Source organism: Oryx dammah, unplaced genomic scaffold, assembly GCF_014754425.2.
Source record: "Oryx dammah isolate SB20612 unplaced genomic scaffold, SCBI_Odam_1.1 HiC_scaffold_14, whole genome shotgun sequence".
Lineage (NCBI taxonomy): Eukaryota > Metazoa > Chordata > Mammalia > Artiodactyla > Bovidae > Oryx > Oryx dammah.
Genome location: NW_024070198.1, coordinates 33,847,697 through 33,864,358, shown reverse-complemented (window position 1 = coordinate 33,864,358; position 16,662 = coordinate 33,847,697). Strand labels below are relative to the sequence as shown.

General features: G+C 43.6%; 1 protein-coding gene across 30 annotated transcripts in view; it reads left to right on the top strand.

The window, feature by feature from the left end:
* The window catches only part of ABLIM1 (actin binding LIM protein 1), a 335,325-nt gene that overhangs the window by 238,720 nt on the left and 79,943 nt on the right, over positions 1-16,662 (top strand). The window contains exon 1 of one of the 30 annotated variants that reach the window (XM_040255072.1): positions 7,080-8,797. The exons of 27 other annotated variants lie outside the window; for them this stretch is intronic. The gene's annotated coding sequence lies outside the window, so the exon portion shown is untranslated. Of the gene's footprint in view, positions 1-7,079; positions 8,798-16,662 lie in introns of those variants that run through there. 2 more of the 30 variants (XM_040255073.1, XM_040255074.1) reach the window with 2 other exon arrangements.

The window sequence follows — 16,662 nt, the reverse complement described above, 5'->3', positions numbered from 1 at the left end:
TCTCTGGGAAGAATGTGGGACAGGGTCTGTTACAGTTCGAATGTCTCACAATGTAAGAGACCCTGACACGCGGCCCTCGGCCAATCCTTAGTGCCTTTCCATCCCTACCCACCGGCAGCGCTGTCTTTATCTGTTAACTTGGAAGTGAGGGACGAAAGGACAGGACTTAGGCTGGCTTTAGACCCTTCCTGCCGGACCCCCTGCAGTGTAGCAAATGTACGCACCACGTGATTCAGTAGATCCTTTCCCTTGATTCTCTGAAGGATTAAAAATGGTGGCTTTGTGTTATCTTGTTTTGTTTTTACTTTGTTTACTTTTCAACTAAAACTCCTTTTTCATAAAGCCCAAGGACAAATGTTTATGATGTTCCTGTACAACATTCACATTACAAACTGGAGGTCCCATCCGCTTCCTTCCTTTTGCTGTATTTTAAGCATGCTCTGAAATGAGTAGGTCTTGGTCTGGGCTTACTTGTTATCTAATAAGAGGAGGCATAAGCTCTTCCAGGGCACTTGCATGGCAGACGGTCTTTTTGTCACCGTTGAACATATAATTTGCAAAGACAGACTGAACGGTGAAGTCCCTCCTTTCTTGTTCTGTGCATGTCCTTAAATGCAAGCAAGGCTAATAAACCGTGTTCAGGCAGAAAACTAATTGCATTCTTCTCATTCCTACTGTGGCCCCAGGAATTTGTACCTCCTTCCCCTTAATTGTGAACCCAAATATTTTTCTGGATCACGGAAGGGAAAAGAATCAAGTAATATTAGAAGTTTTGAGTCAGATGGTCTCTGCCCTGGTGAAGAATGAACCACCACAATAGCAGGCTTTTGCTTAATAAAAATATTTAACATCTACAAGTGATCTCATAAATATTTGATCCTCACAATAGGCCTGTAAAGTGAAGAAAGCAGTTACTACTGACCTCCATCTACAGATGAGGCTGCTGCCCTAGAGACCTGGAGGCTGACTGGCAACTGAACCATGATTAGAAGTCTCAGTTCTCCGAAGATAGAAACACATATGTACATACGTGCACACCCACATATGCACATGTACACACATACTGATTCATGATCCATATGGCAGTAATCATTGCAGAGAACAAGTAACTAAATTGCCTCCTGAAATAACTTATAGAAGGACCGATATTTACCATTCCTGGTGAGATGAGGAAAATCTATCTGATGAGCGGCCTTGTTATATCTATTTTCAGGGCAGTAAACATTCGCTGCTTCTTTGGTTTCCTTTATTCCTATGTAAAATGTTGCTGAAGGTCAGGGACCCTGTGCACAGAGTCTGTGGCGTTTCTACGTAGTCACGCCTCATTCTGTCTTGCCCTCTTTACTCAGCTGGAGGCTCCACAAGGGCACCTGACTTGGGCCATGGAGACAATTGTAGGTGGATGGTGCTGTCTCAGGGGAGGGAACACGCTTTGTTTACAGAGCTCTGGTTGAGGATGCCCCAGAGCTCCACGGAGAGTCAAGAAGAGCTTTGAGGCCATTCCAATACAGGCACACATTGGTCACTTTTCCTAATTTAAAATAGAACTTAACAATAACCTTCAGAAATGGCTTCATCTTAAATATGAGTTAAGCAAGATATGCTATATTCATACAATGGAATATTATTTAGCAATAAAAAAGAACAGGGTCCTGATTACCTGCTACAGAATGGACAAACCTTGAAAATATCCTAAGTGAAAGAAGCTAGTCACAAAAGATCACCAATTAGATGATTCCTAATTGGAATCATCATTCCCCTAGAATGGGCAGATTTGTAGAGACAGAAAGTCTATTGGTTGTTGCCTGGGTCTCACGGGACAAGGAAATGGAGTTTTGTTTGGAGGTGATGAAATGTTCTTAAATTAGATAGTAGTGACGGTTGCACAAGTCTGTGAATCAATCAGTACTAAAAACTACTGAATTGTACACTTTTTTCTAAAAAGGTGAATTTTATGGATATCTCAGGGTAGGTAGGTAGGTAAGGAGACAGATATACATACACAAATGTCTATCCATCTATGCTGAGATATACAAGGTGATAGTTGGAATCCAGTATTTCTGTTTCCATATCTGTAAGTTGAGGCTGCTAATTGCTACCTTATAGAGCTGCAGCATTTGAAAATAAAGGCATGAAAATCTTTAGCATAATTAGTAGCCAGGTTAATCCCTTCTCCTGTCTCTCTCTCCTTTCTTCCAGTCTTTGATAGTTTCACTTATTAGAAAGTGGGTAAAGCACAAGAGTGGGCTTCCCTCTTGGCTCAGACAGTAAAGAATCTGCCTGCAATGCAGGAGACCCAGGTTCAATTCCAGGGTCAGGAAGATCCCCTGGAGAAGGGACTAGCTACCCGAATGGTTACCCACTCCAGTATTCTTGCCTAGAGAATCCATGGACAGAGGAGCCTGGCTGGCTACAGTTCATAGGGTCGCAAAGAGTCAGATACCGCTGAAGTGACTTCGCACACACGCATGCAAAGGACAAAAATAGAGATTCAAATCAATAAATGTCTTCGTGCAAGATTATCTGTGAGCTTCTTTCCTTTGTGGGCTTTAAACTTTCATTCCCTCGGATGCTCATAGGTTGTCATTGCACAGAATTGTGCTCTTGATCATAGTGTGTGACCTGATTAACATATAATCTCCCCAGCGTGGGAAAGGAAACTCAAGTTTAAGTTCGAAGTATGGTTTATGATGCATTGGTCACAATACCTTATTTGCAGATAATAACCCGGTGCTAATATTTGATTCCCTGCATCATTAATAGATTAGGAATCAGCCCAGTAGAGCACAAGAAGCACGCTGACATGACAAATGGTTGGAGGAAAATTTCTCTGATCCACCCAAAGTTATCCACTTTGTCCTACATTAATGATAAGAGGAAATATGTTGCCAGGGTAACAAAAGACTGTTCACAGGCAGTAAAGATTCGATATTTATTTTAAAAAGTCACCCCATTTCTGCCAGCACAAATGGAAGGGCTTTCTTCTCCGGAAATGACATTTTGAAAAGAGTTTGTGTTTTGAGTTTAAAAAGATGTTTTGTTTTTCAGTGTTATTCCACTTCAGAGAGTTTAGCTTCTTGCTGGTGAAGTGTGGGGGTGGGGTAACAGTCGGGGAACGTGACTCTTCCTGAGAAATCAGCAAGAAGTACTGAGCACGTGCTGGTGGCCCTGCCTTAGGGGCTGCAGAAGATGTGAGATTCAGGACTCATTCTCAGATAGATAAGGCATACATTTCTAAAAGCAATAGGGTGTCTGAGCCCAAAATTAGGAATCAGAGTCCAGGGCACCCCTAGGGCCCATGAGTACCCAAAGCTTCTGCAGCATCTTTAGTCTGAGGGCAATTCTTAGTGGTGGTACTGAGCTTTAGAAATAGCTAGGACCTGCTGTATAGCACAGGGAACTCAGCTGGTGCTCTGTGATGACCTAGATGGGTGGGCTTGGGGAGCGGGAGAAGGAGGTCTAAGAAAGAGGGGATAGATGTATACATATAGCTGGTTCACTTCATTGTACAGCAGAAACTAATAACGTTGTAGAGCAATTATACTCCAATTAAAAAAAAAAAAGCTAGAACCCAACAGCAGAGAGGCAGCCTGTATAGACAGGTGGCCAGCAAGTTCAGTGATGGGATGGGTCTCTGGGCTGGCCACTGTTCTGAGCACAGATGTGATTGATGACCCCTCAGAGTTGTCCATTCTCCTCACCAGGACCCAGCAAATCCTGAGCTGCAGAAAGCTTATATGTCTGTGTTCTCATGGACTCAGAGCACCTGTCCTTCCTCTTCCTGCTGTTCCCCACCTGTTCCCATCCCTGGCTCTGTTCATATCTCCTTCACCATGATAAACCTAAAAAGGAAGACTATACCCCTTCTTCTGGAGAAGGCACTGGCACCCCACTCCAGTACTCTTGCCTGGAAAATCCCACGGACAGAGGAGCCTGGTAGGCTGCAGTCCATGGGGTCGCTAAGAGTCGGACAACTGAGCGACTTCACTTTCACTTTTCACTTTCATGCATTGGAGAAGGAAATGGCAACCCACTCCAGTGTTCCTGCCTGGAGAATCCCAGGGACGGGGGAGCCTGGTGGGCTGCCGTCTATGGGGTCGCACAGAGTCAGACATGACTGAAGCGACTTAGCAGCAGCAGTAGCAGCATACCCCTTCTTCTAAGGGATCGATTCCAGGGTGCTTCACCTGCCCTGCACTGGGACCTTCAGTGAATTCCAAGGTAATTGTCATGACCTTTTCTTGGTGGAGCAGAAAGAGAGTTCAATCTTTGACAACGTATCTCAGTACACAAGATAACTAGGGGCCCACAGTTGTGTGAGGGCCTAGTAAGAGGCACACATCATAACTGACCTGGAGTTTAAAAGATTCTTGTCAACTGTTAGAAGTCAGCTTTGGATCTTGAGGAAGAGTAGGTACAGGCAGGTGAGAGAGAGCAGTTTATCTCCATTTGCTCTTGTGACTGACGTCTTGGGTCACTTTTCTCCTGCCTTGTTTGTTTCTTTTATTTTCATGTTACCATTTGGTTTAATTGCATCCTTATTGTTTGCCATTTTCCACTTCAAATCATTTTTGTAATCAGTCAGGGTGTAAGCTTGAAAAATTAAAATACTGTATCTTTTCCATTGGTGACTAGCGTTATTTTAATTTAATTATGAAGTACATTGACTTTTGTGGGTTCATCTGAATCCATTTCTCCATCTGAAAGGTCATCCCTATTAGAAAATGCCTGTAACCCTCTTGGATCTGCCCACCTGGCTGATGGTAGATGGGCTTTCTATGCCCAGATCAAGCCCCTCTCCTGAAGTCCGGGTTTTGTCTCTAGGGGTTGTGGGCTGGGGGTGGGGAGGATTGTGACAACCCTTCAGGTCTCAAGAAATGACCTCTACCTTGTGGATTCATGAAAACTGAGACAAAAGGTGGTATACTGAGTGACCTTGGCTCTACTGTGTCCTTATATTTTGTCCACTTAGTCTCTTGTAGCAAATGTACAACTGGAGATGGGGAATGGTTTGATATTGAAACATGGAACTATTGGAGTTTCCCTGGTGGTCCAGTACCTAAGACTCTGCTCTCCAGGTGCAGGGGGTCTGGGTTCAATCTCTGGTCAGGGAACTAGATCCCCCATGCTGCAACTAAGTATCCTGGGTACTTGCAACTAAGACCCTAAGCAGCTATAGAGAGAGAGAAAGAGGAAGGGAAAGAGAGGGAGAGAGAGAGAAAGAAGCGTGGCGCCGTTTTCAGGTCACTAGGACAACTTCCGTTCTCTCTAGGTGAGGATGTGAGACAGTCCACGTGGTCCAGGAGATGGAGAGTGCTTGAGTCCCCTTGGCCCAGGCAGTAATGCTGCCCTTCTGCCTGTCCTACTAGGACCAGGCTTCCTCCCCTCTTGTTTTCCACCTGAATATGCTTTCTTCCTGGACCTCACGGCTTCCTGTTTTGTGAGGGATGCTGTGCCAGTTCCAGCAGATGGACCTGCTTGGAGTTTGCCAGGAGTGACAGTGAGAGCTGGTGCCTCTCCAGCCTGGTGGAAATGAACTGGTTCACTAATCCCTTTCCCAAAAGGACACTTTGGACTGGCCCTGCAAATGAAAACTGCTTATAAACCACCTAAAAATTTTCATGGCCCTGCAGGTAAACGCAAAGCTGCAGGCATCTTGGAAACATAGGATGAGGAATTTGGAGCTCGAAGTGGCTTTAAGTAAGGTGAGAGAGGGAAGTGTGGTTAATAGAAAGAACTGCCACTGCCACATACACCAGGATTTGATTACAGTACCTGCATTTAGAGCTGAGCAATGGGTAGCCAGTTGCTTAAACTCTCTGAGCCTCAACATGCTCATATTGTAAAATATGGATAATCTTTACCTCTTAAAGGCTTAAATCAGATTATAAATGAGTCACCACTATCTAACATACAATTTTTTCTTGTTTTCTTCCTTTATAAAGAAACACCTTTTTGTAAAAGCCTAGTACATTAAATTGGGCTTCCCTGTGGCTCAGATGGTAGAGAATCTGCCTGCAGTGTAGGCGACCCAGGTTCGAACCCTGGGTCAGGAAAATCCCCTGGAGAAGGAAATGGCAACCCACTCCAGTGTTCTTGCCTGGAGAATCCCATGGTCAGAGGAGCCTGGTGGGCTACAGTCCATGGAGTCGCAAAGAGCTGGACATGACTGAGCAACTCACACACACAGTACATTAAATTAGCTCATAACTTCCTGTCTGAATGGATTCAGGCTCACCCCTATCATTTACTCTCTGATGGAGTTAAGTCTGTGATTATTTAAGATGCACAAGTTGATACTCATGCTGATGCTTTCTTTTGAAATTTTCTTAGATCACTTAACTATTGACATCTACATGCCCATAAATTCAATCTGCCATTGTTTTAGCAAGTATTTTATATTCCCTTTTAACACTGGAATGGGTTTCCATTTCCTACTCCATTTAAAGCATCTAGCAGCTACGAAATAAAGATTTGTTGGTGAATGCTTGTTTTTCCCATTATTAATTTTTGTCGTGGCCGTCACATACTCTTTGGGCATAAATTCCTCACCATCTTACTAATTACCAGTTTCTTTTCCCTCACGTGGGAAAGCAGTGCTCACAGTCTTTCTCCTGTCAGTGTTGGTTGTTAGGTCCACCTGAGTGTGGTCTGTAGACTCCTGGAGGTTTTGTCTTTTCTGTGTAACTGCTCTGTACAATGCCCAGCACATCTGCCTAGATGGGGCCCTACACAGTACCTGGGATGATGAGGAAGAGGCATCTTAGCCTCTGCAATTGTAAGTGCTCCAATATCAGTCCCTTTGGAACACATGTTAACCAACTGCCGCTTTGATTAGCACCACGTTTGTTTACATCCCTTACAGTTCATCCTGGTGAAGTGATTCAACCATCTTTGGTAAATGCACATAGTTGTGCAACCATCATCACAGTCCAATCTTAGAACATTTCCATCCAGCAGACCCCTCTGTTCACCTTTCAGTTCTTTACTCTTCACTTTCTTTCCCATAATCACATCCATGTGAATGTAGATTAGTCAGGTTGACAGAAAAGGCACCTCATTATTGCTCATTAAGGGCTACCCAATCAGGCAGGCTTCTTGAAACTTTTGAGTCCATCTGCTGGTGATTTGGGACCCTTTTTAATTGGAAATTTGCTTGGTAAATTTGCAGAAGAACCGTCCTCTTCCTCTTCATCCCAGAAGATGTAGAGATGGCTAAAGAAATAAAGTCTGAAAGAGGAGCTGATACTCCAAATGTGGGAGAGTACAAGGATTAAGTCTAGGGGGCAGTGACCTTAGTTCTTAGGTTTCAGTATTTCTAGCCCTGTGCCTGGGGGGCTGGCTGGGTTTCCTTTTTTCCTTTGTAAGGAAGGACTCCTTCCCTCCTCTGACAAACAGTGACTGCCTACTAATATCCCAAACAAAAGGCGATATTCTGAAATCACCTAGATATCTTGTTTTAAAGTACGGATGACCAGACCTCACCCAGTGATTCTAGGAGTCCAAGCTAGGGCTGGAAATCTGCATGTTAACGGTGATTCTGGTAGGGCCAGGGGGCTACAGATCAAACTTACAGAAACTGGCCTGACAAGGGAGTGGAGAAAGCACATTCCTGAAGGCTTCTTGGAAGGAAAATGCACTAGAAATTTAGCTAATCCCCTGTAATTATTATAAAGTGTAACCCAGTAGCTTCCTCTTCATTTTAGAAGCACTGTTTTTATTGCTGAAATCTTTACATTTCTTCAGCAATGTTTGGGATTGTTTCCAAACAAATTTAGATTCCACGCAAGTCTTTTTATTAGCTGATCTTTACGAGCAAATAATCTCTATGAAAAATTCCCCTAAATCACTTAAGTCTTGTTAAAAATGAGAAGAGTCATAACAGAGTCTTGCCTTACTCCTAAGGAAAGGCTTCAGAAAAGGGGCTGGGCTAGCCTGGTAGAAGGCTTCGGGCTCCATCTGTTCCTTTACAAATATGCAGAGCTGGGTTCACCTGGGATTTCTGTAGGTTTAGTGGACAGTGAGGTAAGGTGTGTAAAGTACCTGGAATGTAGGTACTAATAATTTTTGCTGCAATGGGGAACACAAGATGAAATGTACCAACAACATGAATCATGGAAACTTGATAAGCAAAGTTTGGGGGTGGGGATCACATTTCTCTGAAAAAATATGAACAGTCTGAAATACAAAAATTCTGAATAACAAGTGGAAACCAAAATCAAGTTTCACTGTGTTTTATTACACTTGTGTAAAGGATGCCATACAGTGTGTCTCTGATGCAGTGACTTAGGAGAGGAGGCTCTTTGATGGTTGTATATCTTTCCATCCTCTCAAATCTAAGAAAGAAACTTAAAAAGCACAATACTCTAGTTTCAGTGCAAGCCTCTGCCTCAGGGACAATCACTGTCAGATCAGTGGTGCAGACAAGTATGGGTGAATGTGTAGAAATGGTACTTTCCTCACCTGCAGTTAAAAAAGAAAAAGAAAACCTACCCCCCTCCTTTTTCAGACACATGGACTGGTCCGTTAGTGGTGGCTGTGTGTGTTTAACTAGTTAAGTGCAGCGGGAGAGGGAGGGTGGGAACGCCTGCCCTAGTCTGTTCTTTTTTCCGGTGTGCGTCTCCGGAGACACGGGGAGCTCGCTCCTGTCCCCCAGGCGGGCAGGGAGCCCCGGTCTCGCGGGCTGAGATCCGGCGTTTACAAGCCTCTTGGCAGTGTTGTGGGTTTGAAGCCCAGACGAGTTCCCTGCTCCGAACAGCCAGGAACCAAAGTAGAGGAAAAGGAGCCCGGGCTTAAGGTAAAGCGACATTGCTGGAGGTGTCCTTGGCTTTGCAGGGCAGACGTGAAATGCCCGGCTTCCTGGGCGACATCGGAGACCCCCAGGGTCCTCCAGATGGGATGGGCAGGATGCTGGCCCTAGAGACCACTTGCACTGGTCCGAAGGACATTTTGCTTAAACTTTTCGCTTGTGATGCAAAATAAACTATGGAGCTTAAAAAAAAAATCTAGTAATAAAGAGCAGGAAAAGGCAGGTTATTTGAATGAGAGGAATAGTTTATTGACCGTTTAAACAATGTCTGTGTTTTTTCAGGCTGCTACCCCCAAGGTAAGAAAGGAGAGTGTGGTTTCCAGAGTGTTTTGTTTGATTCTCTGTAGTTGTAGAGCTCCATGAAATTTATATTGAGATGAAAGAATTTAAGAATCATAGAGGATTTGGTGGTCAAAGGAGTGAGAGGATTTGAGTCAATTTATCTGTTACTATAGATGTGTATTATTTTTTTTTTCTTTAAGAAATTTCCCATGAATGAATATGAGGAAGTAAAACATTTGGGTATTATTCACATTTTGTTACAGGTTGAAAGAGCCTGGTTGTGGTCTCTCTTTACCATCTTTGGGCAGGAAATGTTAGAAATCTAGAGATTCTTGCCTTATTCTAATGCAAACAGTTTTTCTGAAAACCTAGTTATTAATCAAACCATGCTCCAAAGTTTATTTTTGAGGAAAAAAAAAAGATATTTTAAAGTGCTCAAGAAGAAAGGAGACAAGAAAAATCTTAACCATGAAAGAAATAGATTTATGATTTGGGAAAGGTTAAAAAAAAAAAAGTGAGTCTAGCCAAAAAGTCAGCAGGAGTGGGGTTGCCATGGCAGCCTCGTCTATCCCTTAACTGGGATTGGGGATTTAAGCGAAAATTGAGCCTGTTTTCTCTGAGACAGTCTCAGGAGGTATGTTAAGAGGATGTGAAGTTATTTAGATTATCCAAACAGGTTCTGACAAGTAAGTGAAAATAACTAATTAAAATACTGTTGCCATTCTACAATGGATCAAAAGGCTTGTTGAGTCACGATGGACTTACAGAAGAGGTGAATTGGCCATGGCTCATTGGTATAAATTACTTCTGAGAAGGCTGTTTAAGACTGTGTGAGGCCTGGCCCCAGCCTCTCTGAAACAAGATGTGAATGCCCATTTCGACCTAGTGTTTTCAGGTGGGTTCCTACAGCGTTTTCCTGTGCTGCTGAGTTTAACCCTTGTATCAGTGGCTTATCCAACTGGTTCAGGGAATATCATATCATGACAGCAGAGGTCTGCAAGATTTCCCCTCCAAATAAATAGTAGTTAATTTAAAAGGATTGTTGTTCGGTTGCTAAGTCGTGTCCGACTCTTTGTGACCCCATGGGCTGTAGCCCACCAGGCTCCCCTGTCCATGGGATTCTCCAGGCAAGAATACTGTAGTGAGTTGTCATTTCCTCCTTCAGGGGATGTTCCCGACCCAGGAATCGAACCCATGTATCCTGCATTGGCAGGCAGGTTCTTTACCGCTGAGCCACCAGGGAAGCCTAATTTATGGAAAAGTCCAAAATACTCAGGACTCACACACCAGCTGTCTGGAGGGACGATCATGATTTTGCCCCCTATGTACCAGCTTTCTCAAGTCAGCACCACTGACATGTTGGATAGGATGATTCTTTGTTGTGGGGAAGAGTCCAGTGTTTAGCAGCGTCCCTGGTACCCATGATGGTAGCAATTCCCTCCCCGGCTCAACAACTGAAAATGTCTCCAGACATTGCCAAATGTTCTGTGCAGGGAAAAATCACCCCCTAGTTGAGAACCATTAAGTAACCACTTTTGAGACCCACTGGGAGGACCATGACAGGGAGGCGTGACCCCAGGGGAGGGTGTTTATCAAAAGAACAGGAACAGAACAAATATTTTCTCCTGCATTTTGGTCTTTGTTTTCTTTTTGTTTGAGGTCACATCCTGGGCTGGGTCAGGGAGCTGAGGTAAGTACTTTTCTGGGTATACATCCTTCTGCTCCCAGCCTCTCCCCTCATGGGCCTTTGTGGGCCTTATTTTTTTAATTTATTTATTTTTAATTGAAGGATAATTGCTTTACAATATTGTGTTGGTTTCTGCTATACATCAACATGAATCAGCCATAGGGGCTACAGTCATGGGATTGCAAAGAGTCAGACATGACTGAGCAACTAACACACGCATAAACTCCAGTACTTTGGCCACCTCATGCAAAGAGCTGGCTCACTGGAAAAGACCTTGATGCTGGGAAAGACTGAAGGCAGGAGGAGAAGGGAGTGACAGAGGATGAGATGGTTGGATGGCATCACTGATTCAAAGGACAGGAGTTTGAGCAAGCTCCGGGAGATAGTGAAAGACAGGGAAGCCTGGCATGCTGCAGTTCATGGGGTCGCAGAGTGGGACACAACTTAGCAACTAAACAACAACAAAAATACGTATGTCTGATACAATTCCTGATCAAACTTCTCTAAAAGTGCATCCCAGGAATGCACTATTAAAAGAAGAACCTCATAGCACATTTTATAAGGCAAATAATTACCCAGAACTTATCAGGTCTGTAAATACAGGTCTTTTTGATATGTGAGCTTTGTGTAAATCTGGTCACACCTATTTGGTGTTTCTCCTGGAGCCTGTAATGCTTCCTTTTCTTTTGTTCTTCCCACCCTGACCCAGCGAGTCTCAAACTTCATGGTTGTCTGAGACTTGGGTCTCATTTTGTCAATGAAATAAAATAGTCACAGCCTTTTTCCAATTCACCGATAACCACAAAGTCAATGGCTGGAACATTTTCCATTTAAAAGTTTTCTTACACCTTTTGCATATGCTGTTGTTTGTTTGCTCTCAGAAGTTAACAGATTACAAAAATGAATGAAATTGTAACAAATACTGGCACAAAACAAAATAGCCAGTTTTGCTTAGTTCTACTTCACTTTTTTGGTGGACTTCTCCAATTATAGCTTTAAATTTTGTAAGTATACCTTTATAATCTTATTAAACAGCTTTGATACACAAGTGATAATGTCACATTTTGTTGGCATTACTCTAAGAACATCATGAGATGCTCTAAACACCATAGTACATTACAGGGTAGCTGCCACAGGCTGCTCTGGGAGAGAACCTCCCCTGCAATCCTCCCATTTGGGGTAAGGGTGGAGCCTGACATTGGTTGAGCTTATCAGGAAACACCTCTGCTTGTTGGAGTCATTCTTGGTGATGGGGTTGGAATGGCCCATGGTGTTTTCTACATTTCATTATAAAACAAAAGCTTCATTTATCTCTACTTGGAGGTACCTATGTAACCAACACCTTGTGCCCTCTTGAAAGCATTTCCTTATTTGAAAAATCCACCCCCTCATTCACTAGACCTAAGATCTGTGAATACAGAGAACACTAGTATTTAGGCCTGTTTTATCACCGGGATGTATTGACACAACAGTGCCTACCAATGTTGTCTGCTCAGTAGATGATGAATAAACAAGTGAATGTCAGTGATTCTCCTGAAAAGACCACCTGCAAGCTTGGTCTGCAAAAAACTCATGTGTCTACAACCTGGGTCCTGTCCGTGTAGTCTGTTCTGTGTATTTTTTTCAAAAGGAGAAATCCAGTCCCCATCCTAGCAGCCTTTACTGTTTGAAGGACTACCAGGAAGTCTTTTAAGGATTTAGAAAAAGTGGTTCTGGGGGTTGTAAAGATAAAGGGGAGAACTGTATAAATTTTTCTTCATGAAGCCCAGAAATTAGACTTCTGCTCTTATATTCAAAGCCCTACGTGCTAAAGCTGTCTCGTGGGTTCGGTAAGAGAAAGACATTACTATCCCTAGCACTTGATCCAAAGGCAATGCATTGCCATTCTCTTTGTTTTCAAGAAAATTATCCAGTCAAATGAGCATGTAGATCAGAAATGAAAAAAAAAAAAAAAAAGCCTTATATGCTCTGTGTGTTGGAACATGAAGTCTTAGAGAGTTAGAAATATCTACTGGAAAGTCAGATGATGCTGCTTAAAAGAGCCAACATTTCTTGAATTAGATATCAGGCTGTGGGGTGCCCAGGTGAGGCAAATAACTTGAAATGTGCCTGGAACATGCAGGGTGTAAGGATACAATGGTGGTAGGTAAAAGAGCCCAAGATATTCTTAATACTGAGATTCAAGGACTGTCCCCAGCTTCATTGTCTTCCTTTTTTTAACTTTTTATTTTATATTGGAGTATTGCTGATTAACAATGTTGTGATAGCTTCAGATGCACAGCAGAGAGATTCAGCCATGCCTACACATGTATCCATTTTTCCCTTCTCTTCCGGGCTACCACATAATATTGCCCAGCTCCCTTTTCTAAAGCAGGATCTCTGGTATGTGTCTATATGGGCAAGAATGAGTCTAACCACTGTCTTAAGCTGCCCAGGCTTAAATTGTGACCTTGCAGGGAGGGGGCCCGAATAAAAGAGAAAACAAACCCCACTGCTTTTCTTGTTCACCAAGTCCAGGATGTCTTTGACAAATACATGTCTGTGTCCTTCTCAGCATTGCTGGTTCACACGGAGGTCATTTTTGGCTCATAAACATTAGATGAAGCAGAAATGCTTGCTTACACTTCAGACTGCTTTTATCTCTCCCTCCTGCTAGATAATAATTGTGTTGGTTTGTCTTGGGGCTCCGCAGCTGGCTCCTTGTATCCGTGCTTATATCCGTATACCTTGTCCAAATAAACACACTTGAAAAGGTAGAGAAGTGTGTTTTGAACAGTTTAAAACATCCTCTAACAGAGATTTTTAGCCCAGCGTTCTGCTTTGTTTTGGCCAACTTGTTTAGGATGCAAAGTGTATCTGGTTCTGGCAACAGATTAAAGGTGTCGGTTCTTATATAACTAAGTTTAGGGCCAAAGGACTGGGCTGGGTCAGGGCAGGGGGTGGTGGTGCAGATTTCCAGTCTGTCTTTGTGTTTTTTAAAGAGTTTTCAAGCATAAGGAAAAAAATATGTGCCTGAGTGGAGTTTTTGTTTTGACTTTTAACCTCAGAACTGTAAAACCTTATCTCAGCTTAGCCAGCCCTCTGCAATTAAGCTCTTGCTCCCTTGCTCACCTACATGTCTTCCCCCATTCACTCCAGCTCACTCGCTTGCTTTCTGTCCCTTAGGCACTCTCTCCTGCCGTCTCAGAGTCTCTGCAGTCCCTGTTCCCTCTGCCTGGAATATTCTTCCCCAGGGTTATCTTGTATCCCCTGGCCCTGCATGGCACGCCCCCCCCATCATGATCTGAAATTCTTCTTCGTATACACGTCATTGTCTGTCACCCGTGGCTAGATGGTGTTGCCATGGTTCCAGCACCTAAAATAGGATCTGCAAACAGAAACAGATGCACAGACATAGGAAACAAACTTAAAGTTACCATAGGGGAGAGGGGAGGGGAGGGATTCATAAGAGCTTGGGATTAACAGATACACCCTACCTTATATAAAACAGAGAAACACCAAGGTTCTACTGTATAGCACAGGGCATGCATGCTCAGTCATTCAGTCATGTCCTACTTTTTGTGACCCCAGAAACTGTAGCCTGCGAGGCTCCTCTGTCCATGGGTTCTCCAGGCAAGAATACTGGAATGGGTTGCCATTTCCTCCTCCAGGGCATCTTCCCGACCGAGGGATCGAACCTGTGTCTCCTGTATTGGCAGGTACATTCTGTATCACTGAGCAACCTGGGAGGCCCATAGGACAGGGAAATAGATTCAGTATCTTATAATAACCTGTGATCCTATAATGGAAAAGAATCTGAAGAATAACGGCGCTAGTGGTAAAGAACCTGCCTGCCAGTGCTGGAGACATAAAAGACATGGGTCAATCTCTGGGTTGAGAAGATCCCTTGGAGGAGGGCATGGCAACCCACTGCCATATTCTTGCCTGGAGAATCCCACGGACCGAGGAACCTGGCGGGCTACAGTCCACAGGATCGCAGAGTCAGACACGACTGAAGCGACTTTAGCACAGCAATCACTTTGCTGTATACCGGAGGTTAACACAAGAATATCAATCAACTATACTTCGGTAAAGTAAAATGAAGTGGTATCTCGTGGAAGGTAGGTAGATGCTTGATAAATGGATGGTGGATGGCTAGATGGTGAATGAATGAGGAGCAAGGAAGGGAGGCATTGGGGACTATCTGCTTAGTAATCTCTTAACTCCCTTTAAATCTAACCAAGTGTTCCCCTTCTGTGCTGCCCCCTGGCTCCCGAGCACCCTCCTGACCTGCCATATTACACCAACAGTGTCACCTGTTGTAATCCCTTCTTTTGGAATTAGCCACCCTTCATGCACGCACACTTCTGCAGGGTAAGCATTGGGGCAGGAATAGCTAATAAAGGGTAGTGTGGGCTGTAGTTATTGAAAGTTCTTACTGCCTTTGCACTTTATAAACATTTCTCATTAAAGTCCTTTCATCAGTGTGCATTGCTGTGTAATAACTCTCACCTTTGTATTTCATACAAGGAAACTGAGGCTCAGAGCAGCCACCCAGTGGCATACAAATGGTTACTGGCAGAGCCCAGGTTTGAATCCAGGATGTCTGTCTGCAAAACGCAGATTCTATGGCCTTTGTCTCCTCCTCAGGTATCTGGCGCCTAACTCACAGGCCTGCCATCAGCTTTTGCCAAATGAATGAAACCTAAGACCTCATCCCACTTACTCCCTCTGTTTCTTATTCTTTGAGCTCATAAACATTATTTATAGCATACTATAAACATTATTTGGAGAAGGCAATGGCACCCCACTCCAGTACTCTTGCCTGGAAAATCCCATGGACAGAGGAGCCTGGTTTATGATATTACTTGCAGTATTATATAAATATTATAAAAATGAGTCTATAAGCTCATCTCTAACGACAACCAGCTTGTATATCTTAAGTCATTTATTTTTTTTTAACAGAAAAGGCTTAATGATTCTTTAAACTCTCATTTTTTTCATGTAAGCAAATCCATTAGTAAAAAGCTCAGCTATTGTTGAGTCACCCAAATGAACTTTAACCAAGGTGGTTCCTGGGCAGCCCTAGGAATCAGTTTCCCTGTCTTCAGCTCCCAGTGTTACTTTGATTTTCCTTAAAGCATGAAGCTTCTACTAAAAAAAAAATCACCATAGCAGCCATACGTAAATATTTTAAGTGAGAAAGACTAGGCAAAAGCCTAAAATCGTAAAACGTGTCAGCCTTTCTTCCATATTTTCAGCATAACCAAGTGGTGGTGGTGGTGGTTTAGTTGCTAAATTGTGTCTAATTCTTGCGACCTCATGGACTGTAGCCTTCCAGGCTCCTCTATCCATGGAATTCTCCAGGCAAGAATACAGGAGTGGGTTGCAATTGCTTCTCCAAGGGATCTTCCCCACCCAGGGCTCGAACCCAGGTCTCCTGCATTGCAGGTGGTCTCTTGCATTTCAGGTGGATTCTTTACTAACTGAGCCACCAGGGAAGCCTTAGCCAAGGGGAGGGGAAGGCAACTGGAAGCACTTGGTTACATTAGAATATGGAAGAATGGCTGCCACCAGTCTTTTTGGTTGACTACAGACAGGATGTTTCATTGCTGAAGTTGAAAGCCAAGATCAGAAGCCTTTGCTGACACATAACTGTAATTCTCTAAGCCCATTATAAGATGATAAACTGCTGAGTTTTCATAGAGTTGATGTGGAAATAGATTACTGCACTCATGCCCAGAGTGTTCACATCTGTGGTGTGCCCGGTAATGTGAGTGTTCAGGTGGGAACTTGGCAGCCTGTATTGGGTGCAAGTCCCTCATCGTCTGGCCTCTTCAACTTTCTAGCATGCGACAAGCCCCGATGACAACTCTAACAGGGCAGAGCCTGCAGCCTTGTCAGG